Source organism: Balaenoptera borealis (genome assembly GCF_965194805.1).
Source record: "Balaenoptera borealis genome assembly, chromosome: 6".
In the NCBI taxonomy this organism is placed as follows: Eukaryota; Metazoa; Chordata; class Mammalia; order Artiodactyla; family Balaenopteridae; genus Balaenoptera; species Balaenoptera borealis.
In genome coordinates, this window is record NC_138863.1 from 132,773,949 (window position 1) to 132,798,709 (window position 24,761).

A 24,761-nucleotide genomic window follows, 5' to 3' on the forward strand; every position below is an offset into this window, starting at 1 on the left:
GCCTTCCATCCAGGAGCTCACACCGAGTGGCTCTTTGCTTAAGCAGGACGTCGATGTGAGGTCCAAGCTGAGCAAAGAGCACAATTCCTCCTTTACCCTGCTAGACCACGGAAGAGGTAGAGCCAACTAGGCCTCGCTCAGGCCAGCCCTCCTTCAGGGATCTTGCCACACTTCGAAGCCTGCACAGTTTAAGAACTTAGAGAAGTTCCCAGGGTTTCGCCTTGCTCTCCCTCGGCAGCTCCACTACTGCAGGGACTCATGTTTGCTGTGAACTAGGATAGGTGGCCCTGTTTCGAAAAGCAGTCTTTTCCCCTTTGGAATTCAGGATTGTTGTAGCCTCGGAGCTGTTTGTGAAACCCTAAGAAGGCCTAGCTTATAGTAACTGCAGGCACGCCCGGGGAGGAAACGAGTATGTTCCCCCAGAGAAACAGGCTGCTTGCAAGTGTCGAGGGGAGCTTTTCAGGTGCCCAGTGTGTCCTGTTTGTTTCCCTTCGCAGCTCCCATCCTGCAGGTACTCATGTTGGGTGCGAAGAAGTGTAGGTGGCTCTGCGGACAAGAGCAGCCTTTTTTCCCTTTGGAAGCTTGGATTCTAGTGTCTCAGGGGCTGCTTGCCAAACCTTGTTGTTGCCCAGGTTCTAGTCTCCGCAGGTACACTTGCGTAGTAAACGAGCACTTCCCCCCGAGAAACCGGGTTCCTGCCACGCTGGAAGAGAGTTAAGCCCGCAGACCTCGTTCCTCCTGGGAAAGTGCAAGGCCAACCTGAGCCCCAGGGTAGTGCCTAAGTTTCCACCAGGCAAGCTCTGCGTGCCTTGTTTTCCATGAGGTCTCCACCGTTGTTGTGCTTCAATGGAACGCGAGGATAGCTTTCAGGACTCCAAGCACACTGGCCTCCGCACCGTTTCCCATGCTACCACACGGATCCCCCCCACGTCTCCTCTCTGCCTGCTGAGCAACAAGCAGCAGTGTAGGCCCTTCGAGACACTTCTTGCATGCAAAGCCCAAGCCGGCACACTGCTCTCTCTCTTCCTTTGGAAACCGAGGTTGCCGCAGCTTGTCCCAGCTCACGAAGACAGTCAGAGCCGGTCTCATGTGCTGGGGAACGTGGACTCAGTGAGGACAAGGGCCCTACCTGCACTCAGAAAAACACTCTGCACAGCCTTCCATCCAGGAGCTCACACCGACTGGCGCGTTGGTTTAGTAGGACGTCGATGTGAGGTCCAAGCTGAGCAAAGAGCACAATTCCTCCTTTACCCTGCTAGGCCCCGGAAGGGGTAGAGCCAACTAGGCCTCGCTCAGGCCAGCCCTCCTTCAGGAATCTTGCCACACTACGAAGCCTACACAGTAAAAGGTACTTAGCGAAGTTCCCAGGGTTTCGCCATGCTCTCCCTCGGCAGCTCCACTACTGCAGGGACTCATGTTTGCTGTGAACTAGGATAGGTGGCCCTGCTTCGAAAAGCAGTCTTTTCCCCTTTGGAAACCTGGATTCTTGTAGCCTCGGAGCTGTTTGCGAAACCCTAGGAAGGCCCAGCTTTTACTCACTGCAGGCACGCCCGGGGAGGACACGAGTATAGTTCCCCCAGAGAAACAGGCTGCTTGCAAGTGTCGAGGGGAGCTTCTCAGGTGCCCAGGGTGTCCCGTTTGTTTCCCTTCGCAGCTCCCATGCTCAGGTACTTTTGCTGGGTTCTAATAAGGGTAGGGGGCTTTGCGGAAAAAGCAGCCTTTTCCCTTTGGAAGTTTGGATTCTAGTGTCTCAGGGGCTGCTTGCCAAACCTTGATGTTGCCCAGCTTCTAGCCTCCGCAGGTACACTTGCGTAGTAAACGAGCACTTTCCCCCGAGAAACCGTGTTCCTGCCACGCTGGAAGAGAGTTAAGCCCGCAGTACTCTTTCATCCTGGGAAAGCGCAAGGCCACCCTGAGCCTCAGGGTAGTGCCTAAGTTTCCACCGGGCAAGCTCTGCGTGCCTCGGTTTCCATGAGGTCTCCACCGTTGTTGTGCTTCAATGGAACGCGAGGATAGCTTTCAGGACTCCAAGCACTCTGGCCATCGCACCGTTTCCCATGCTACCACACGGATTCCCCCCACGTCTCCTCTCTGCCTGCTGAGCAAAAAGCAGCCGTGTAGGTTCTTCGGAACACTTCTTCATGCACAGCCCAAGGGGGCACACTGCTCTCTCTCTTCCTTGGGAAACCTAGGTTGCCGCAGCTTGTCCCAACTCACGAAGACAGTCAGAGCCGGTCTCATGTGCTGGGTAACGTGGACTCAGTGAGGACAAGGGCCCTACCTGCACTCAGAAAAACTCTCTGCTCAGCCTTCCATCCAGGAGCTCACACCGAGTGGCTCTTTGCTTAAGCAGGACGTCGATGTGAGGTCCAAGCTGAGCAAAGAGCACAATTCCTCCTTTACCCTGCTAGACCACGGAAGAGGTAGAGCCAACTAGGCCTCGCTCAGGCCAGCCCTCCTTCAGGGATCTTGCCACACTTCGAAGCCTGCACAGTTTAAGAACTTAGAGAAGTTCCCAGGGTTTCGCCTTGCTCTCCCTCGGCAGCTCCACTACTGCAGGGACTCATGTTTGCTGTGAACTAGGATAGGTGGCCCTGTTTCGAAAAGCAGTCTTTTCCCCTTTGGAATTCAGGATTGTTGTAGCCTCGGAGCTATTTGTGAAACCCTAAGAAGGCCTAGCTTATAGTAACTGCAGGCACGCCCGGGGAGGAAACGAGTATGTTCCCCCAGAGAAACAGGCTGCTTGCAAGTGTCGAGGGGAGCTTTTCAGGTGCCCAGTGTGTCCTGTTTGTTTCCCTTCGCAGCTCCCATCCTGCAGGTACTCATGTTGGGTGCGAAGAAGTGTAGGTGGCTCTGCGGACAAGAGCAGCCTTTTTTCCCTTTGGAAGCTTGGATTCTAGTGTCTCAGGGGCTGCTTGCCAAACCTTGTTGTTGCCCAGGTTCTAGTCTCCGCAGGTACACTTGCGTAGTAAACGAGCACTTCCCCCCGAGAAACCGGGTTCCTGCCACGCTGGAAGAGAGTTAAGCCCGCAGACCTCGTTCCTCCTGGGAAAGTGCAAGGCCAACCTGAGCCCCAGGGTAGTGCCTAAGTTTCCACCAGGCAAGCTCTGCGTGCCTTGTTTTCCATGAGGTCTCCACCGTTGTTGTGCTTCAATGGAACGCGAGGATAGCTTTCAGGACTCCAAGCACACTGGCCTCCGCACCGTTTCCCATGCTACCACACGGATCCCCCCCACGTCTCCTCTCTGCCTGCTGAGCAACAAGCAGCAGTGTAGGCCCTTCGAGACACTTCTTGCATGCAAAGCCCAAGCCGGCACACTGCTCTCTCTCTTCCTTTGGAAACCGAGGTTGCCGCAGCTTGTCCCAGCTCACGAAGACAGTCAGAGCCGGTCTCATGTGCTGGGGAACGTGGACTCAGTGAGGACAAGGGCCCTACCTGCACTCAGAAAAACACTCTGCACAGCCTTCCATCCAGGAGCTCACACCGACTGGCGCGTTGGTTTAGTAGGACCTCGATGTGAGGTCCAAGCTGAGCAAAGAGCACAATTCCTCCTTTACCCTGCTAGGCCCCGGAAGGGGTAGAGCCAACTAGGCCTCGCTCAGGCCAGCCCTCCTTCAGGAATCTTGCCACACTACGAAGCCTACACAGTAAAAGGTACTTAGCGAAGTTCCCAGGGTTTCGCCATGCTCTCCCTCGGCAGCTCCACTACTGCAGGGACTCATGTTTGCTGTGAACTAGGATAGGTGGCCCTGCTTCGAAAAGCAGTCTTTTCCCCTTTGGAAACCTGGATTCTTGTAGCCTCGGAGCTGTTTGCGAAACCCTAGGAAGGCCCAGCTTTTACTCACTGCAGGCACGCCCGGGGAGGACACGAGTATAGTTCCCCCAGAGAAACAGGCTGCTTGCAAGTGTCGAGGGGAGCTTCTCAGGTGCCCAGGGTGTCCCGTTTGTTTCCCTTCGCAGCTCCCATGCTCAGGTACTTTTGCTGGGTTCTAATAAGGGTAGGGGGCTTTGCGGAAAAAGCAGCCTTTTCCCTTTGGAAGTTTGGATTCTAGTGTCTCAGGGGCTGCTTGCCAAACCTTGATGTTGCCCAGGTTCTAGCCTCCGCAGGGACACTTGCGTAGTAAACGAGCACTTTCCCCCGAGAAACCGTGTTCCTGCCACGCTGGAAGAGAGTTAAGCCCGCAGTACTCTTTCATCCTGGGAAAGCGCAAGGCCACCCTGAGCCTCAGGGTAGTGCCTAAGTTTCCACCGGGCAAGCTCTGCGTGCCTCGGTTTCCATGAGGTCTCCACCGTTGTTGTGCTTCAATGGAACGCGAGGAGAGCTTTCAGGACTCCAAGCACTCTGGCCATCGCACCGTTTCCCATGCTACCACACGGATTCCCCCCACGTCTCCTCTCTGCCTGCTGAGCAAAAAGCAGCCGTGTAGGTTCTTCGGAACACTTCTTCATGCACAGCCCAAGGGGGCACACTGCTCTCTCTCTTCCTTGGGAAACCTAGGTTGCCGCAGCTTGTCCCAACTCACGAAGACAGTCAGAGCCGGTCTCATGTGCTGGGTAACGTGGACTCAGTGAGGACAAGGGCCCTACCTGCACTCAGAAAAACTCTCTGCTCAGCCTTCCATCCAGGAGCTCACACCGAGTGGCTCTTTGCTTAAGCAGGACGTCGATGTGAGGTCCAAGCTGAGCAAAGAGCACAATTCCTCCTTTACCCTGCTAGACCACGGAAGAGGTAGAGCCAACTAGGCCTCGCTCAGGCCAGCCCTCCTTCAGGGATCTTGCCACACTTCGAAGCCTGCACAGTTTAAGAACTTAGAGAAGTTCCCAGGGTTTCGCCTTGCTCTCCCTCGGCAGCTCCACTACTGCAGGGACTCATGTTTGCTGTGAACTAGGATAGGTGGCCCTGTTTCGAAAAGCAGTCTTTTCCCCTTTGGAATTCAGGATTGTTGTAGCCTCGGAGCTGTTTGTGAAACCCTAAGAAGGCCTAGCTTATAGTAACTGCAGGCACGCCCGGGGAGGAAACGAGTATGTTCCCCCAGAGAAACAGGCTGCTTGCAAGTGTCGAGGGGAGCTTTTCAGGTGCCCAGTGTGTCCTGTTTGTTTCCCTTCGCAGCTCCCATCCTGCAGGTACTCATGTTGGGTGCGAAGAAGTGTAGGTGGCTCTGCGGACAAGAGCAGCCTTTTTTCCCTTTGGAAGCTTGGATTCTAGTGTCTCAGGGGCTGCTTGCCAAACCTTGTTGTTGCCCAGGTTCTAGTCTCCGCAGGTACACTTGCGTAGTAAACGAGCACTTTCCCCCGAGAAACCGGGTTCCTGCCACGCTGGAAGAGAGTTAAGCCCGCAGACCTCGTTCCTCCTGGGAAAGTGCAAGGCCAACCTGAGCCCCAGGGTAGTGCCTAAGTTTCCACCAGGCAAGCTCTGCGTGCCTTGTTTTCCATGAGGTCTCCACCGTTGTTGTGCTTCAATGGAACGCGAGGATAGCTTTCAGGACTCCAAGCACACTGGCCTCCGCACCGTTTCCCATGCTACCACACGGATTCCCCCCACGTCTCCTCTCTGCCTGCTGAGCAACAAGCAGCAGTGTAGGCCCTTCGAGACACTTCTTGCATGCAAAGCCCAAGCCGGCACACTGCTCTCTCTCTTCCTTTGGAAACCGAGGTTGCCGCAGCTTGTCCCAGCTCACGAAGACAGTCAGAGCCGGTCTCATGTGCTGGGGAACGTGGACTCAGTGAGGACAAGGGCCCTACCTGCACTCAGAAAAACACTCTGCACAGCCTTCCATCCAGGAGCTCACACCGACTGGCGCGTTGGTTTAGTAGGACGTCGATGTGAGGTCCAAGCTGAGCAAAGAGCACAATTCCTCCTTTACCCTGCTAGGCCCCGGAAGGGGTAGAGCCAACTAGGCCTCGCTCAGGCCAGCCCTCCTTCAGGAATCTTGCCACACTACGAAACCTACACAGTAAAAGGTACTTAGCGAAGTTCCCAGGGTTTCGCCATGCTCTCCCTCGGCAGCTCCACTACTGCAGGGACTCATGTTTGCTGTGAACTAGGATAGGTGGCCCTGCTTCGAAAAGCAGTCTTTTCCCCTTTGGAAACCTGGATTCTTGTAGCCTCGGAGCTGTTTGCGAAACCCTAGGAAGGCCCAGCTTTTACTCACTGCAGGCACGCCCGGGGAGGAAACGAGTATAGTTCCCCCAGAGAAACAGGCTGCTTGCAAGTGTCGAGGGGAGCTTCTCAGGTGCCCAGGGTGTCCCGTTTGTTTCCCTTCGCAGCTCCCATGCTCAGGTACTTTTGCTGGGTTCTAATAAGGGTAGGGGGCTTTGCGGAAAAAGCAGCCTTTTCCCTTTGGAAGTTTGGATTCTAGTGTCTCAGGGGCTGCTTGCCAAACCTTGATGTTGCCCAGGTTCTAGCCTCCGCAGGTACACTTGCGTAGTAAACGAGCACTTTCCCCTGAGAAACCGTGTTCCTGCCACGCTGGAAGAGAGTTAAGCCCGCAGTACTCTTTCATCCTGGGAAAGCGCAAGGCCACCCTGAGCCTCAGGGTAGTGCCTAAGTTTCCACCGGGCAAGCTCTGCGTGCCTCGGTTTCCATGAGGTCTCCACCGTTGTTGTGCTTCAATGGAACGCGAGGAGAGCTTTCAGGACTCCAAGCACTCTGGCCATCGCACCGTTTCCCATGCTACCACACGGATTCCCCCCACGTCTCCTCTCTGCCTGCTGAGCAAAAAGCAGCCGTGTAGGTTCTTCGGAACACTTCTTCATGCACAGCCCAAGGGGGCACACTGCTCTCTCTCTTCCTTGGGAAACCTAGGTTGCCGCAGCTTGTCCCAACTCACGAAGACAGTCAGAGCCGGTCTCATGTGCTGGGTAACGTGGACTCAGTGAGGACAAGGGCCCTACCTGCACTCAGAAAAACTCTCTGCTCAGCCTTCCATCCAGGAGCTCACACCGAGTGGCTCTTTGCTTAAGCAGGACGTCGATGTGAGGTCCAAGCTGAGCAAAGAGCACAATTCCTCCTTTACCCTGCTAGACCACGGAAGAGGTAGAGCCAACTAGGCCTCGCTCAGGCCAGCCCTCCTTCAGGGATCTTGCCACACTTCGAAGCCTGCACAGTTTAAGAACTTAGAGAAGTTCCCAGGGTTTCGCCTTGCTCTCCCTCGGCAGCTCCACTACTGCAGGGACTCATGTTTGCTGTGAACTAGGATAGGTGGCCCTGTTTCGAAAAGCAGTCTTTTCCCCTTTGGAATTCAGGATTGTTGTAGCCTCGGAGCTGTTTGTGAAACCCTAAGAAGGCCTAGCTTATAGTAACTGCAGGCACGCCCGGGGAGGAAACGAGTATGTTCCCCCAGAGAAACAGGCTGCTTGCAAGTGTCGAGGGGAGCTTTTCAGGTGCCCAGTGTGTCCTGTTTGTTTCCCTTCGCAGCTCCCATCCTGCAGGTACTCATGTTGGGTGCGAAGAAGTGTAGGTGGCTCTGCGGACAAGAGCAGCCTTTTTTCCCTTTGGAAGCTTGGATTCTAGTGTCTCAGGGGCTGCTTGCCAAACCTTGTTGTTGCCCAGGTTCTAGTCTCCGCAGGTACACTTGCGTAGTAAACGAGCACTTTCCCCCGAGAAACCGGGTTCCTGCCACGCTGGAAGAGAGTTAAGCCCGCAGACCTCGTTCCTCCTGGGAAAGTGCAAGGCCAACCTGAGCCCCAGGGTAGTGCCTAAGTTTCCACCAGGCAAGCTCTGCGTGCCTTGTTTTCCATGAGGTCTCCACCGTTGTTGTGCTTCAATGGAACGCGAGGATAGCTTTCAGGACTCCAAGCACACTGGCCTCCGCACCGTTTCCCATGCTACCACACGGATCCCCCCCACGTCTCCTCTCTGCCTGCTGAGCAACAAGCAGCAGTGTAGGCCCTTCGAGACACTTCTTGCATGCAAAGCCCAAGGCGGCACACTGCTCTCTCTCTTCCTTTGGAAACCTAGGTTGCCGCAGCTTGTCCCAGCTCACGAAGACAGTCAAAGTCGGTCTCATGTGCTGGGTAACGTGGTCTCAGTGAGGACAAGGGCCCTACCTGCACTCAGAAAAACACTCTGCTCAGCCTTCCATCCAGGAGTTCACACCGACTGGCGCGTTGGTTTAGTAGGACCTCGATTTGAGGTCCAAGCTGAGCAAAGAGCACAATTCCTCCTTTACCCTGCTAGGCCCCGGAAGGGGTAGAGCCAACTAGGCCTCGCTCAGGCCAGCCCTCCTTCAGGAATCTTGCCACACTACGAAGCCGTCAGAGTAAAAGCTACTTAGCGAAGTTCCCAGGGTTTCGCCATGCTCTCCCTCGGCAGCTCCACTACTGCAGGGACTCATGTTTGCTATGAACTAGGATAGGTGGCCCTGCTTCGAAAAGCAGTCTTTTCCCCTTTGGAAACCTGGATTCTTGTAGCCTCGGAGCTGTTTGCGGAACCCTAGGAAGGCCCAGCTTGTACTCACTGCAGGCACGCCCGGGGAGGAAACGAGTATGTTCCCCCAGAAGAACAGGCTGCTTGCAAGTGTCGAGGGGAGCTTCTCAGGTGCCCAGTGTGTCCCGTTTGTTTCCCTTCGCAGCTCCCATCCTCAGGTACTTTTGCTGGGTTCTAATAAGGGTAGGGGGCTTTGCGGAAAAAGCAGCCTTTTCCCTTTGGAAGTTTGGATTCTAGTGTCTCAGGGGCTGCTTGCCAAACCTTGATGTTGCCCAGGTTCTAGCCTCCGCAGGTACACTTGCGTAGTAAACGAGCACTTTCCCCCGAGAAACGGTGTTCCTGCCACGCTGGAAGAGAGTTAAGCCCGTAGTACTCTTTCATCCTGGGAAAGCGCAAGGCCACCCTGAGCCTCAGGGTAGTGCCTAAGTTTCCACCGGGCAAGCTCTGCGTGCCTCGGTTTCCATGAGGTCTCCACCGTTGTTGTGCTTCAATGGAACGCGAGGATAGCTTTCAGGACTCCAAGCACTCTGGCCATCGCACCGTTTCCCATGCTACCACACGGATTCCCCCCACGTCTCCTCTCTGCCTGCTGAGCAAAAAGCAGCCGTGTAGGTTCTTCGGAACACTTCTTCATGCACAGCCCAAGGGGGCACACTGCTCTCTCTCTTCCTTTGGAAACCTAGGTTGCCGCAGCTTGTCCCAACTCACGAAGACAGTCAGAGACGGTCTCATGTGCTGGGTAACGTGGACTCAGTGAGGACAAGGGCCCTACCTGCACTCAGAAAAACTCTCTGCTCAGCCTTCCATCCAGGAGCTCACACCGAGTGGCTCTTTGCTTAAGCAGGACGTCGATGTGAGGTCCAAGCTGAGCAAAGAGCACAATTCCTCCTTTACCCTGCTAGGCCCCGGAAGAGGTAGAGCCAAATAGGCCTCGCTCAGGCCAGCCCTCCTTCAGGGATCTTGCCACACTTCGAAGCCTACACAGTAAAAGGTACTTATCGAAGTTCTCAGATTTTCGCCATGCTCTCCCTCGGCAGCTCCACTACTGCAGGGACTCATGTTTGCTGTGAACTAGGATAGGTGGCCCTGCTTCGAAAAGCAGTCTTTTCCCCTCTGGAAATCTGGATTCTTGTAGCCTCGGAGCTGTTTGCGAAACCGTAGGAAGGCCCAGCTTTGATATACTGCAGGCACGCCCGGGGAAGAAACGAGTATGTTCCCCCAGAGAAACAGGCTGCTTGCAAGTGTCGAGGGGAGCTTCTCAGGTGCCCAGTGTGTCCCGTTTGTTTCCCTTCGCAGCTCCCATCCTCAGGTACTTTTGCTGGGTTTTAATAAGGGTAGGGGGCTTTCGGAAAAAGCAGCATTTTCCCTTTGGAAGTTTGGATTCTAGTGTCTCAGGGGCTGCTTGCCAAACCTTGATGTTGCCCAGGTTCTAGCCTCCCAGGTACACTTGCGTAGTAAACGAGCACTTTCCCCCGAGAAACCGTGTTCCTGCCACCCTGGAAGAGAGTTAAGCCCGCAGTACTCTTTCATCCTGGGAAAGCGCAACGCCACCCTGAGCCTCAGGGTAGCGCCTAAGTTTCCACCGGGAAAGCTCTGCGTGCCTCGGTTTCCATGAGGTCTCCACCGTTGTTGTGCTTCAATGGAACGCGAGGATAGCTTTCAGGACTCCAAGCACTCTGGCCTCCGCACCGTTTCCCATGCTACCACACGGATTCCCCCCACGTCTCCTCTCTGCCTGCTGAGCAACAAGCAGCAGTGTAGGCCCTTCGAAACACTTCTTGCATGCACAGCCCAAGGCGGCACACTGCTCTCTCTCTTCCTTTGGAAACCTAGGTTGCTGCAGCTTGTCCCAGCTCACGAAGACAGTCAGAGCCGGTCTCATGTGGTGGGTAACGTGGACTCAGTGAGGACAAGGGCCTTACCTGCACTCAGAAAAACACTCTGCTCAACCTTCCATCCAGGAGCTCACACCAACTGGCGCGTTGGTTTAGCAGGACGTCGATGTGAGGTCCAAGCTAAGCAAAGAGCACAATTCCTCCTTTACCCTGCTAGGTCCCGGAAGGGGTAGAGCCAACTAGGCCTCGCTCAGGCCAGCCCTCCTTCAGGAATCTTGCCACACTACGAAGCCGTCAGAGTAAAAGCTACTTAGCGAAGTTCCCAGGGTTTCGCCATGCTCTCCCTCGGCAGCTCCACTACTGCAGGGACTCATGTTTGCTATGAACTAGGATAGGTGGCCCTGCTTCGAAAAGCAGTCTTTTCCCCTTTGGAAACCTGGATTCTTGTAGCCCCGGAGCTGTTTGCGAAACCCTAGGAAGGCCCAGGTTTTACTCACTGCAGGCACGCCCGGGGAGGAAACGAGTATAGTTCCCCCAGAGAAACAGGCTGCTTGCAAGTGTCGAGGGGAGCTTCTCAGGTGCCCAGGGTGTCCCGTTTGTTTCCCTTCGCAGCTCCCATGCTCAGGTACTTTTGCTGGGTTCTAATAAGGGTAGGGGGCTTTGCGGAAAAAGCAGCCTTTTCCCTTTGGAAGTTTGGATTCTAGTGTCTCAGGGGCTGCTTGCCAAACCTTGATGTTGCCCAGGTTCTAGCCTCCGCAGGTACACTTGCGTAGTAAACGAGCACTTTCCCCCGAGAAACCGTGTTCCTGCCACGCTGGAAGAGAGTTAAGCCCGCAGTACTCTTTCATCCTGGGAAAGCGCAAGGCCACCCTGAGCCTCAGGGTAGTGCCTAAGTTTCCACCGGGCAAGCTCTGCGTGCCTCGGTTTCCATGAGGTCTCCACCGTTGTTGTGCTTCAATGGAACGCGAGGAGAGCTTTCAGGACTCCAAGCACTCTGGCCATCGCACCGTTTCCCATGCTACCACACGGATTCCCCCCACGTCTCCTCTCTGCCTGCTGAGCAAAAAGCAGCCGTGTAGGTTCTTCGGAACACTTCTTCATGCACAGCCCAAGGGGGCACACTGCTCTCTCTCTTCCTTGGGAAACCTAGGTTGCCGCAGCTTGTCCCAACTCACGAAGACAGTCAGAGCCGGTCTCATGTGCTGGGTAACGTGGACTCAGTGAGGACAAGGGCCCTACCTGCACTCAGAAAAACTCTCTGCTCAGCCTTCCATCCAGGAGCTCACACCGAGTGGCTCTTTGCTTAAGCAGGACGTCGATGTGAGGTCCAAGCTGAGCAAAGAGCACAATTCCTCCTTTACCCTGCTAGACCACGGAAGAGGTAGAGCCAACTAGGCCTCGCTCAGGCCAGCCCTCCTTCAGGGATCTTGCCACACTTCGAAGCCTGCACAGTTTAAGAACTTAGAGAAGTTCCCAGGGTTTCGCCTTGCTCTCCCTCGGCAGCTCCACTACTGCAGGGACTCATGTTTGCTGTGAACTAGGATAGGTGGCCCTGTTTCGAAAAGCAGTCTTTTCCCCTTTGGAATTCAGGATTGTTGTAGCCTCGGAGCTGTTTGTGAAACCCTAAGAAGGCCTAGCTTATAGTAACTGCAGGCACGCCCGGGGAGGAAACGAGTATGTTCCCCCAGAGAAACAGGCTGCTTGCAAGTGTCGAGGGGAGCTTTTCAGGTGCCCAGTGTGTCCTGTTTGTTTCCCTTCGCAGCTCCCATCCTGCAGGTACTCATGTTGGGTGCGAAGAAGTGTAGGTGGCTCTGCGGACAAGAGCAGCCTTTTTTCCCTTTGGAAGCTTGGATTCTAGTGTCTCAGGGGCTGCTTGCCAAACCTTGTTGTTGCCCAGGTTCTAGTCTCCGCAGGTACACTTGCGTAGTAAACGAGCACTTTCCCCCGAGAAACCGGGTTCCTGCCACGCTGGAAGAGAGTTAAGCCCGCAGACCTCGTTCCTCCTGGGAAAGTGCAAGGCCAACCTGAGCCCCAGGGTAGTGCCTAAGTTTCCACCAGGCAAGCTCTGCGTGCCTTGTTTTCCATGAGGTCTCCACCGTTGTTGTGCTTCAATGGAACGCGAGGATAGCTTTCAGGACTCCAAGCACACTGGCCTCCGCACCGTTTCCCATGCTACCACACGGATCCCCCCCACGTCTCCTCTCTGCCTGCTGAGCAACAAGCAGCAGTGTAGGCCCTTCGAGACACTTCTTGCATGCAAAGCCCAAGCCGGCACACTGCTCTCTCTCTTCCTTTGGAAACCGAGGTTGCCGCAGCTTGTCCCAGCTCACGAAGACAGTCAGAGCCGGTCTCATGTGCTGGGGAACGTGGACTCAGTGAGGACAAGGGCCCTACCTGCACTCAGAAAAACACTCTGCACAGCCTTCCATCCAGGAGCTCACACCGACTGGCGCGTTGGTTTAGTAGGACGTCGATGTGAGGTCCAAGCTGAGCAAAGAGCACAATTCCTCCTTTACCCTGCTAGGCCCCGGAAGGGGTAGAGCCAACTAGGCCTCGCTCAGGCCAGCCCTCCTTCAGGAATCTTGCCACACTACGAAGCCTACACAGTAAAAGGTACTTAGCGAAGTTCCCAGGGTTTCGCCATGCTCTCCCTCGGCAGCTCCACTACTGCAGGGACTCATGTTTGCTGTGAACTAGGATAGGTGGCCCTGCTTCGAAAAGCAGTCTTTTCCCCTTTGGAAACCTGGATTCTTGTAGCCTCGGAGCTGTTTGCGAAACCCTAGGAAGGCCCAGCTTTTACTCACTGCAGGCACGCCCGGGGAGGACACGAGTATAGTTCCCCCAGAGAAACAGGCTGCTTGCAAGTGTCGAGGGGAGCTTCTCAGGTGCCCAGGGTGTCCCGTTTGTTTCCCTTCGCAGCTCCCATGCTCAGGTACTTTTGCTGGGTTCTAATAAGGGTAGGGGGCTTTGCGGAAAAAGCAGCCTTTTCCCTTTGGAAGTTTGGATTCTAGTGTCTCAGGGGCTGCTTGCCAAACCTTGATGTTGCCCAGGTTCTAGCCTCCGCAGGTACACTTGCGTAGTAAACGAGCACTTTCCCCCGAGAAACCGTGTTCCTGCCACGCTGGAAGAGAGTTAAGCCCGCAGTACTCTTTCATCCTGGGAAAGCGCAAGGCCACCCTGAGCCTCAGGGTAGTGCCTAAGTTTCCACCGGGCAAGCTCTGCGTGCCTCGGTTTCCATGAGGTCTCCACCGTTGTTGTGCTTCAATGGAACGCGAGGATAGCTTTCAGGACTCCAAGCACTCTGGCCATCGCACCGTTTCCCATGCTACCACACGGATTCCCCCCACGTCTCCTCTCTGCCTGCTGAGCAAAAAGCAGCCGTGTAGGTTCTTCGGAACACTTCTTCATGCACAGCCCAAGGGGGCACACTGCTCTCTCTCTTCCTTGGGAAACCTAGGTTGCCGCAGCTTGTCCCAACTCACGAAGACAGTCAGAGACGGTCTCATGTGCTGGGTAACGTGGACTCAGTGAGGACAAGGGCCCTACCTGCACTCAGAAAAACTCTCTGCTCAGCCTTCCATCCAGGAGCTCACACCGAGTGGCTCTTTGCTTAAGCAGGACGTCGATGTGAGGTCCAAGCTGAGCAAAGAGCACAATTCCTCCTTTACCCTGCTAGACCACGGAAGAGGTAGAGCCAACTAGGCCTCGCTCAGGCCAGCCCTCCTTCAGGGATCTTGCCACACTTCGAAGCCTGCACAGTTTAAGAACTTAGAGAAGTTCCCAGGGTTTCGCCTTGCTCTCCCTCGGCAGCTCCACTACTGCAGGGACTCATGTTTGCTGTGAACTAGGATAGGTGGCCCTGTTTCGAAAAGCAGTCTTTTCCCCTTTGGAATTCAGGATTGTTGTAGCCTCGGAGCTGTTTGTGAAACCCTAAGAAGGCCTAGCTTATAGTAACTGCAGGCACGCCCGGGGAGGAAACGAGTATGTTCCCCCAGAGAAACAGGCTGCTTGCAAGTGTCGAGGGGAGCTTTTCAGGTGCCCAGTGTGTCCTGTTTGTTTCCCTTCGCAGCTCCCATCCTGCAGGTACTCATGTTGGGTGCGAAGAAGTGTAGGTGGCTCTGCGGACAAGAGCAGCCTTTTTTCCCTTTGGAAGCTTGGATTCTAGTGTCTCAGGGGCTGCTTGCCAAACCTTGTTGTTGCCCAGGTTCTAGTCTCCGCAGGTACACTTGCGTAGTAAACGAGCACTTTCCCCCGAGAAACCGGGTTCCTGCCACGCTGGAAGAGAGTTAAGCCCGCAGACCTCGTTCCTCCTGGGAAAGTGCAAGGCCAACCTGAGCCCCAGGGTAGTGCCTAAGTTTCCACCAGGCAAGCTCTGCGTGCCTTGTTTTCCATGAGGTCTCCACCGTTGTTGTGCTTCAATGGAACGCGAGGATAGCTTTCAGGACTCCAAGCACACTGGCCTCCGCACCGTTTCCCATGCTACCACACGGATCCCCCCCACGTCTCCTCTCTGCCTGCTGAGCAACAAGCAGCAGTGTAGGCCCTTCGAGACACTTCTTGCATGCAAAGCCCAAGCCGGCACACTGCTCTCTCTCTTCCTTTGGAAACCGAGGTTGCCGCAGCTTGTCCCAGCTCACGAAGACAGTCAGAGCCGGTCTCATGTGCTGGGGAACGTGGACTCAGTGAGGACAAGGGCCCTACCTGCACTCAGAAAAACACTCTGCACAGCCTTCCATCCAGGAGCTCACACCGACTGGCGCGTTGGTTTAGTAGGACGTCGATGTGAGGTCCAAGCTGAGCAAAGAGCACAATTCCTCCTTTACCCTGCTAGGCCCCGGAAGGGGTAGAGCCAACTAGGCCTCGCTCAGGCCAGCCCTCCTTCAGGAATCTTGCCACACTACGAAGCCTACACAGTAAAAGGTACTTAGCGAAGTTCCCAGGGTTTCGCCATGCTCTCCCTCGGCAGCTCCACTACTGCAGGGACTCATGTTTGCTGTGAACTAGGATAGGTGGCCCTGCTTCGAAAAGCAGTCTTTTCCCCTTTGGAAACCTGGATTCTTGTAGCCTCGGAGCTGTTTGCGAAACCCTAGGAAGGCCCAGCTTTTACTCACTGCAGGCACGCCCGGGGAGGAAACGAGTATAGTTCCCCCAGAGAAACAGGCTGCTTGCAAGTGTCGAGGGGAGCTTCTCAGGTGCCCAGGGTGTCCCGTTTGTTTCCCTTCGCAGCTCCCATGCTCAGGTACTTTTGCTGGGTTCTAATAAGGGTAGGGGGCTTTGCGGAAAAAGCAGCCTTTTCCCTTTGGAAGTTTGGATTCTAGTGTCTCAGGGGCTGCTTGCCAAACCTTGATGTTGCCCAGGTTCTAGCCTCCGCAGGTACACTTGCGTAGTAAACGAGCACTTTCCCCCGAGAAACCGTGTTCCTGCCACGCTGGAAGAGAGTTAAGCCCGCAGTACTCTTTCATCCTGGGAAAGCGCAAGGCCACCCTGAGCCTCAGGGTAGTGCCTAAGTTTCCACCGGGCAAGCTCTGCGTGCCTCGGTTTCCATGAGGTCTCCACCGTTGTTGTGCTTCAATGGAACGCGAGGATAGCTTTCAGGACTCCAAGCACTCTGGCCATCGCACCGTTTCCCATGCTACCACACGGATTCCCCCCACGTCTCCTCTCTGCCTGCTGAGCAAAAAGCAGCCGTGTAGGTTCTTCGGAACACTTCTTCATGCACAGCCCAAGGGGGCACACTGCTCTCTCTCTTCCTTGGGAAACCTAGGTTGCCGCAGCTTGTCCCAACTCACGAAGACAGTCAGAGACGGTCTCATGTGCTGGGTAACGTGGACTCAGTGAGGACAAGGGCCCTACCTGCACTCAGAAAAACTCTCTGCTCAGCCTTCCATCCAGGAGCTCACACCGAGTGGCTCTTTGCTTAAGCAGGACGTCGATGTGAGGTCCAAGCTGAGCAAAGAGCACAATTCCTCCTTTACCCTGCTAGACCACGGAAGAGGTAGAGCCAACTAGGCCTCGCTCAGGCCAGCCCTCCTTCAGGGATCTTGCCACACTTCGAAGCCTGCACAGTTTAAGAACTTAGAGAAGTTCCCAGGGTTTCGCCTTGCTCTCCCTCGGCAGCTCCACTACTGCAGGGACTCATGTTTGCTGTGAACTAGGATAGGTGGCCCTGTTTCGAAAAGCAGTCTTTTCCCCTTTGGAATTCAGGATTGTTGTAGCCTCGGAGCTGTTTGTGAAACCCTAAGAAGGCCTAGCTTATAGTAACTGCAGGCACGCCCGGGGAGGAAACGAGTATGTTCCCCCAGAGAAACAGGCTGCTTGCAAGTGTCGAGGGGAGCTTTTCAGGTGCCCAGTGTGTCCTGTTTGTTTCCCTTCGCAGCTCCCATCCTGCAGGTACTCATGTTGGGTGCGAAGAAGTGTAGGTGGCTCTGCGGACAAGAGCAGCCTTTTTTCCCTTTGGAAGCTTGGATTCTAGTGTCTCAGGGGCTGCTTGCCAAACCTTGTTGTTGCCCAGGTTCTAGTCTCCGCAGGTACACTTGCGTAGTAAACGAGCACTTTCCCCCGAGAAACCGGGTTCCTGCCACGCTGGAAGAGAGTTAAGCCCGCAGACCTCGTTCCTCCTGGGAAAGTGCAAGGCCAACCTGAGCCCCAGGGTAGTGCCTAAGTTTCCACCAGGCAAGCTCTGCGTGCCTTGTTTTCCATGAGGTCTCCACCGTTGTTGTGCTTCAATGGAACGCGAGGATAGCTTTCAGGACTCCAAGCACACTGGCCTCCGCACCGTTTCCCATGCTACCACACGGATCCCCCCCACGTCTCCTCTCTGCCTGCTGAGCAACAAGCAGCAGTGTAGGCCCTTCGAGACACTTCTTGTAGGCAAAGCCCAAGCCGGCACACTGCTCTCTCTCTTCCTTTGGAAACCTAGGTTGCCGCAGCTTGTCCCAGCTCACGAAGACAGTCAGAGCCGGTCTCATGTGCTGGGGAACGTGGACTCAGTGAGGACAAGGGCCCTACCTGCACTCAGAAAAACTCTCTGCTCAGCCTTCCATCCAGGAGCTCACACCGAGTGGCTCTTTGCTTAAGCAGGACGTCGATGTGAGGTCCAAGCTGAGCAAAGAGCACAATTCCTCCTTTACCGTGCTAGGCCCCGGAAGAGGTAGAGCCAACTAGGCCTCGCTCAGGCCAGCCCTCCTTCAGGAATCTTGCCACACTACGAAGCCTACACAGTAAAAGGTACTTAGCGAAGTTCCCAGGGTTTCGCCATGCTCTCCCTCGGCAGCTCCACTACTGCAGGGACTCATGTTTGCTGTGAACTAGGATAGGTGGCCCTGCTTCGAAAAGCAGTCTTTTCCCCTTTGGAAACCTGGATTCTTGTAGCCTCGGAGCTGTTTGCGAAACCCTAGGAAGGCCCAGCTTTTACTCACTGCAGGCACGCCCGGGGAGGACACGAGTATAGTTCCCCCAGAGAAACAGGCTGCTTGCAAGTGTCGAGGGGAGCTTCTCAGGTGCCCAGGGTGTCCCGTTTGTTTCCCTTCGCAGCTCCCATGCTCAGGTACTTTTGCTGGGTTCTAATAAGGGTAGGGGGCTTTGCGGAAAAAGCAGCCTTTTCCCTTTGGAAGTTTGGATTCTAGTGTCTCAGGGGCTGCTTGCCAAACCTTGATGTTGCCCAGGTTCTAGCCTCCGCAGGGACACTTGCGTAGTAAACGAGCACTTTCCCCCGAGAAACCGTGTTCCTGCCACGCTGGAAGAGAGTTAAGCCCGCAGTACTCTTTCATCCTGGGAAAGCGCAAGGCCACCCTGAGCCTCAGGGTAGTGCCTAAGTTTCCACCGGGCAAGCTCTGCGTGCCTCGGTTTCCATGAGGTCTCCACCGTTGTTGTGCTTCAATGGAACGCGAGGATAGCTTTCAGGACTCCAAGCACTCTGGCCATCGCACCGTTTCCCATGCTACCACACGGATTCCCCCCACGTCTCCTCTCTGCCTGCTGAGCAAAAAGCAGCCGTGTAGGTTCTTCGGAACACTTCTTCATGCACAGCCCAAGGGGGCACACTGCTCTCTCTCTTCCTTTGGAAACCTAGGTTGCCGCAGCTTGTCCCAACTCACGAAGACAGTCAGAGACGGTCTCATGTGCTGGGTAACGTGGACTCAGTGAGGACAAGGGCCCTACCTGCACTCAGAAAAACTCTCTGCTCAGCCTTCCATCCAGGAGCTCACACCGAGTGGCTCTTTGCTTAAGCAGGACGTCGATGTGAGGTCCAAGCTGAGCAAAGAGCACAATTCCTCCTTTACCCTGCTAGACCACGGAAGAGGTAGAGCCAACTAGGCCTCGCTCAGGCCAGCCCTCCTTCAGGGATCTTGCCACACTTCGAAGCCTGCACAGTTTAAGAACTTAGAGAAGTTCCCAGGGTTTCGCCTTGCTCTCCCTCGGCAGCTCCACTACTGCAGGGACTCATGTTTGCTGTGAACTAGGATAGGTGGCCCTGTTTCGAAAAGCAGTCTTTTCCCCTTTGGAATTCAGGATTGTTGTAGCCTCGGAGCTGTTTGTGAAACCCTAAGAAGGCCTAGCTTATAGTAACTGCAGGCACGCCCGGGGAGGAAACGAGTATGTTCCCCCAGAGAAACAGGCTGCTTGCAAGTGTCGAGGGGAGCTTTTCAGGTGCCCAGTGTGTCCTGTTTGTTTCCCTTCGCAGCTCCCATCCTGCAGGTACTCATGTTGGGTGCGAAGAAGTGTAGGTGGCTCTGCGGACAAGAGCAGCCTTTTTTCCCTTTGGAAGCTTGGATTCTAGTGTCTCAGGGGCTGCTTGCCAAACCTTGTTGTTGCCCAGGTTCTAGTCTCCGCAGGTACACTTGCGTAGTAAACGAGCACTTCCCCCCGAGAAACCGGGTTCCTGCCACGCTGGAAGAGAGTTAAGCCCGCAGACCTCGTTCCTCCTGGGAAAGTGCAAGGCCAACCTGAGCCCCAGGGTAGTGCCTAAGTTTCCACCAGGCAAGCTCTGCGTGCCTTGTTTTCCATGAGGTCTCCACCGTTGTTGTGCTTCAATGGAACGCGAGGATAGCTTTCAGGACTCCAAGCACACTGGCCTCCGCACCGTTTCCCATGCTACCACACGGATCCCCCCCACGTCTCCTCTCTGCCTGCTGAGCAACAAGCAGCAGTGTAGGCCCTTCGAGACACTTCTTGCATGCAAAGCCCAAGCCGGCACACTGCTCTCTCTCTTCCTTTGGAAACCGAGGTTGCCGCAGCTTGTCCCAGCTCACGAAGACAGTCAGAGCCGGTCTCATGTGCTGGGGAACGTGGACTCAGTGAGGACAAGGGCCCTACCTGCACTCAGAAAAACACTCTGCACAGCCTTCCATCCAGGAGCTCACACCGACTGGCGCGTTGGTTTAGTAGGACGTCGATGTGAGGTCCAAGCTGAGCAAAGAGCACAATTCCTCCTTTACCCTGCTAGGCCCCGGAAGGGGTAGAGCCAACTAGGCCTCGCTCAGGCCAGCCCTCCTTCAGGAATCTTGCCACACTACGAAGCCTACACAGTAAAAGGTACTTAGCGAAGTTCCCAGGGTTTCGCCATGCTCTCCCTCGGCAGCTCCACTACTGCAGGGACTCATGTTTGCTGTGAACTAGGATAGGTGGCCCTGCTTCGAAAAGCAGTCTTTTCCCCTTTGGAAACCTGGATTCTTGTAGCCTCGGAGCTGTTTGCGAAACCCTAGGAAGGCCCAGCTTTTACTCACTGCAGGCACGCCCGGGGAGGACACGAGTATAGTTCCCCCAGAGAAACAGGCTGCTTGCAAGTGTCGAGGGGAGCTTCTCAGGTGCCCAGGGTGTCCCGTTTGTTTCCCTTCGCAGCTCCCATGCTCAGGTACTTTTGCTGGGTTCTAATAAGGGTAGGGGGCTTTGCGGAAAAAGCAGCCTTTTCCCTTTGGAAGTTTGGATTCTAGTGTCTCAGGGGCTGCTTGCCAAACCTTGATGTTGCCCAGGTTCTAGCCTCCGCAGGTACACATGCGTAGTAAACGAGCACTTTCCCCCGAGAAACCGTGTTCCTGCCACGCTGGAAGAGAGTTAAGCCCGCAGTACTCTTTCATCCTGGGAAAGCGCAAGGCCACCCTGAGCCTCAGGGTAGTGCCTAAGTTTCCACCGGGCAAGCTCTGCGTGCCTCGGTTTCCATGAGGTCTCCACCGTTGTTGTGCTTCAATGGAACGCGAGGATAGCTTTCAGGACTCCAAGCACTCTGGCCATCGCACCGTTTCCCATGCTACCACACGGATTCCCCCCACGTCTCCTCTCTGCCTGCTGAGCAAAAAGCAGCCGTGTAGGTTCTTCGGAACACTTCTTCATGCACAGCCCAAGGGGGCACACTGCTCTCTCTCTTCCTTGGGAAACCTAGGTTGCCGCAGCTTGTCCCAACTCACGAAGACAGTCAGAGCCGGTCTCATGTGCTGGGTAACGTGGACTCAGTGAGGACAAGGGCCCTACCTGCACTCAGAAAAACTCTCTGCTCAGCCTTCCATCCAGGAGCTCACACCGAGTGGCTCTTTGCTTAAGCAGGACGTCGATGTGAGGTCCAAGCTGAGCAAAGAGCACAATTCCTCCTTTACCCTGCTAGACCACGGAAGAGGTAGAGCCAACTAGGCCTCGCTCAGGCCAGCCCTCCTTCAGGGATCTTGCCACACTTCGAAGCCTGCACAGTTTAAGAACTTAGAGAAGTTCCCAGGGTTTCGCCTTGCTCTCCCTCGGCAGCTCCACTACTGCAGGGACTCATGTTTGCTGTGAACTAGGATAGGTGGCCCTGTTTCGAAAAGCAGTCTTTTCCCCTTTGGAATTCAGGATTGTTGTAGCCTCGGAGCTGTTTGTGAAACCCTAAGAAGGCCTAGCTTATAGTAACTGCAGGCACGCCCGGGGAGGAAACGAGTATGTTCCCCCAGAGAAACAGGCTGCTTGCAAGTGTCGAGGGGAGCTTTTCAGGTGCCCAGTGTGTCCTGTTTGTTTCCCTTCGCAGCTCCCATCCTGCAGGTACTCATGTTGGGTGCGAAGAAGTGTAGGTGGCTCTGCGGACAAGAGCAGCCTTTTTTCCCTTTGGAAGCTTGGATTCTAGTGTCTCAGGGGCTGCTTGCCAAACCTTGTTGTTGCCCAGGTTCTAGTCTCCGCAGGTACACTTGCGTAGTAAACGAGCACTTTCCCCCGAGAAACCGGGTTCCTGCCACGCTGGAAGAGAGTTAAGCCCGCAGACCTCGTTCCTCCTGGGAAAGTGCAAGGCCAAACTGAGCCCCAGGGTAGTGCCTAAGTTTCCACCAGGCAAGCTCTGCGTGCCTTGTTTTCCATGAGGTCTCCACCGTTGTTGTGCTTCAATGGAACGCGAGGATAGCTTTCAGGACTCCAAGCACACTGGCCTCCGCACCGTTTCCCATGCTACCACACGGATTCCCCCCACGTCTCCTCTCTGCCTGCTGAGCAACAAGCAGCAGTGTAGGCCCTTCGAGACACTTCTTGCATGCAAAGCCCAAGCCGGCACACTGCTCTCTCTCTTCCTTTGGAAACCGAGGTTGCCGCAGCTTGTCCCAGCTCACGAAGACAGTCAGAGCCGGTCTCATGTGCTGGGGAACGTGGACTCAGTGAGGACAAGGGCCCTACCTGCACTCAGAAAAACACTCTGCACAGCCTTCCATCCAGGAGCTCACACCGACTGGCGCGTTGGTTTAGTAGGACGTCGATGTGAGGTCCAAGCTGAGCAAAGAGCACAATTCCTCCTTTACCCTGCTAGGCCCCGGAAGGGGTAGAGCCAACTAGGCCTCGCTCAGGCCAGCCCTCCTTCAGGAATCTTGCCACACTACGAAGCCTACACAGTAAAAGGTACTTAGCGAAGTTCCCAGGGTTTCGCCATGCTCTCCCTCGGCAGCTCCACTACTGCAGGGACTCATGTTTGCTGTGAACTAGGATAGGTGGCCCTGCTTCGAAAAGCAGTCTTTTCCCCTTTGGAAACCTGGATTCTTGTAGCCTCGGAGCTGTTTGCGAAACCCTAGGAAGGCCCAGCTTTTACTCACTGCAGGCACGCCCGGGGAGGAAACGAGTATAGTTCCCCCAGAGAAACAGGCTGCTTGCAAGTGTCGAGGGGAGCTTCTCAGGTGCCCAGGGTGTCCCGTTTGTTTCCCTTCGCAGCTCCCATGCTCAGGTACTTTTGCTGGGTTCTAATAAGGGTAGGGGGCTTTGCGGAAAAAGCAGCCTTTTCCCTTTGGAAGTTTGGATTCTAGTGTCTCAGGGGCTGCTTGCCAAACCTTGATGTTGCCCAGGTTCTAGCCTCCGCAGGTACACTTGCGTAGTAAACGAGCACTTTCCCCTGAGAAACCGTGTTCCTGCCACGCTGGAAGAGAGTTAAGCCCGCAGTACTCTTTCATCCTGGGAAAGCGCAAGGCCACCCTGAGCCTCAGGGTAGTGCCTAAGTTTCCACCGGGCAAGCTCTGCGTGCCTCGGTTTCCATGAGGTCTCCACCGTTGTTGTGCTTCAATGGAACGCGAGGAGAGCTTTCAGGACTCCAAGCACTCTGGCCATCGCACCGTTTCCCATGCTACCACACGGATTCCCCCCACGTCTCCTCTCTGCCTGCTGAGCAAAAAGCAGCCGTGTAGGTTCTTCGGAACACTTCTTCATGCACAGCCCAAGGGGGCACACTGCTCTCTCTCTTCCTTGGGAAACCTAGGTTGCCGCAGCTTGTCCCAACTCACGAAGACAGTCAGAGCCGGTCTCATGTGCTGGGTAACGTGGACTCAGTGAGGACAAGGGCCCTACCTGCACTCAGAAAAACTCTCTGCTCAGCCTTCCATCCAGGAGCTCACACCGAGTGGCTCTTTGCTTAAGCAGGACGTCGATGTGAGGTCCAAGCTGAGCAAAGAGCACAATTCCTCCTTTACCCTGCTAGACCACGGAAGAGGTAGAGCCAACTAGGCCTCGCTCAGGCCAGCCCTCCTTCAGGGATCTTGCCACACTTCGAAGCCTGCACAGTTTAAGAACTTAGAGAAGTTCCCAGGGTTTCGCCTTGCTCTCCCTCGGCAGCTCCACTACTGCAGGGACTCATGTTTGCTGTGAACTAGGATAGGTGGCCCTGTTTCGAAAAGCAGTCTTTTCCCCTTTAGAATTCAGGATTGTTGTAGCCTCGGAGCTGTTTGTGAAACCCTAAGAAGGCCTAGCTTATAGTAACTGCAGGCACGCCCGGGGAGGAAACGAGTATGTTCCCCCAGAGAAACAGGCTGCTTGCAAGTGTCGAGGGGAGCTTTTCAGGTGCCCAGTGTGTCCTGTTTGTTTCCCTTCGCAGCTCCCATCCTGCAGGTACTCATGTTGGGTGCGAAGAAGTGTAGGTGGCTCTGCGGACAAGAGCAGCCTTTTTTCCCTTTGGAAGCTTGGATTCTAGTGTCTCAGGGGCTGCTTGCCAAACCTTGTTGTTGCCCAGGTTCTAGTCTCCGCAGGTACACTTGCGTAGTAAACGAGCACTTTCCCCCGAGAAACCGGGTTCCTGCCACGCTGGAAGAGAGTTAAGCCCGCAGACCTCGTTCCTCCTGGGAAAGTGCAAGGCCAACCTGAGCCCCAGGGTAGTGCCTAAGTTTCCACCAGGCAAGCTCTGCGTGCCTTGTTTTCCATGAGGTCTCCACCGTTGTTGTGCTTCAATGGAACGCGAGGATAGCTTTCAGGACTCCAAGCACACTGGCCTCCGCACCGTTTCCCATGCTACCACACGGATCCCCCCCACGTCTCCTCTCTGCCTGCTGAGCAACAAGCAGCAGTGTAGGCCCTTCGAGACACTTCTTGCATGCAAAACCCAAGGCGGCACACTGCTCTCTCTCTTCCTTTGGAAACCTAGGTTGCCGCAGCTTGTCCCAGCTCACGAAGACAGTCAAAGTCGGTCTCATGTGCTGGGTAACGTGGTCTCAGTGAGGACAAGGGCCCTACCTGCACTCAGAAAAACACTCTGCTCAGCCTTCCATCCAGGAGTTCACACCGACTGGCGCGTTGGTTTAGTAGGACCTCGATTTGAGGTCCAAGCTGAGCAAAGAGCACAATTCCTCCTTTACCCTGCTAGGCCCCGGAAGGGGTAGAGCCAACTAGGCCTCGCTCAGGCCAGCCCTCCTTCAGGAATCTTGCCACACTACGAAGCCGTCAGAGTAAAAGCTACTTAGCGAAGTTCCCAGGGTTTCGCCATGCTCTCCCTCGGCAGCTCCACTACTGCAGGGACTCATGTTTGCTATGAACTAGGATAGGTGGCCCTGCTTCGAAAAGCAGTCTTTTCCCCTTTGGAAACCTGGATTCTTGTAGCCTCGGAGCTGTTTGCGGAACCCTAGGAAGGCCCAGCTTGTACTCACTGCAGGCACGCCCGGGGAGGAAACGAGTATGTTCCCCCAGAAGAACAGGCTGCTTGCAAGTGTCGAGGGGAGCTTCTCAGGTGCCCAGTGTGTCCCGTTTGTTTCCCTTCGCAGCTCCCATCCTCAGGTACTTTTGCTGGGTTCTAATAAGGGTAGGG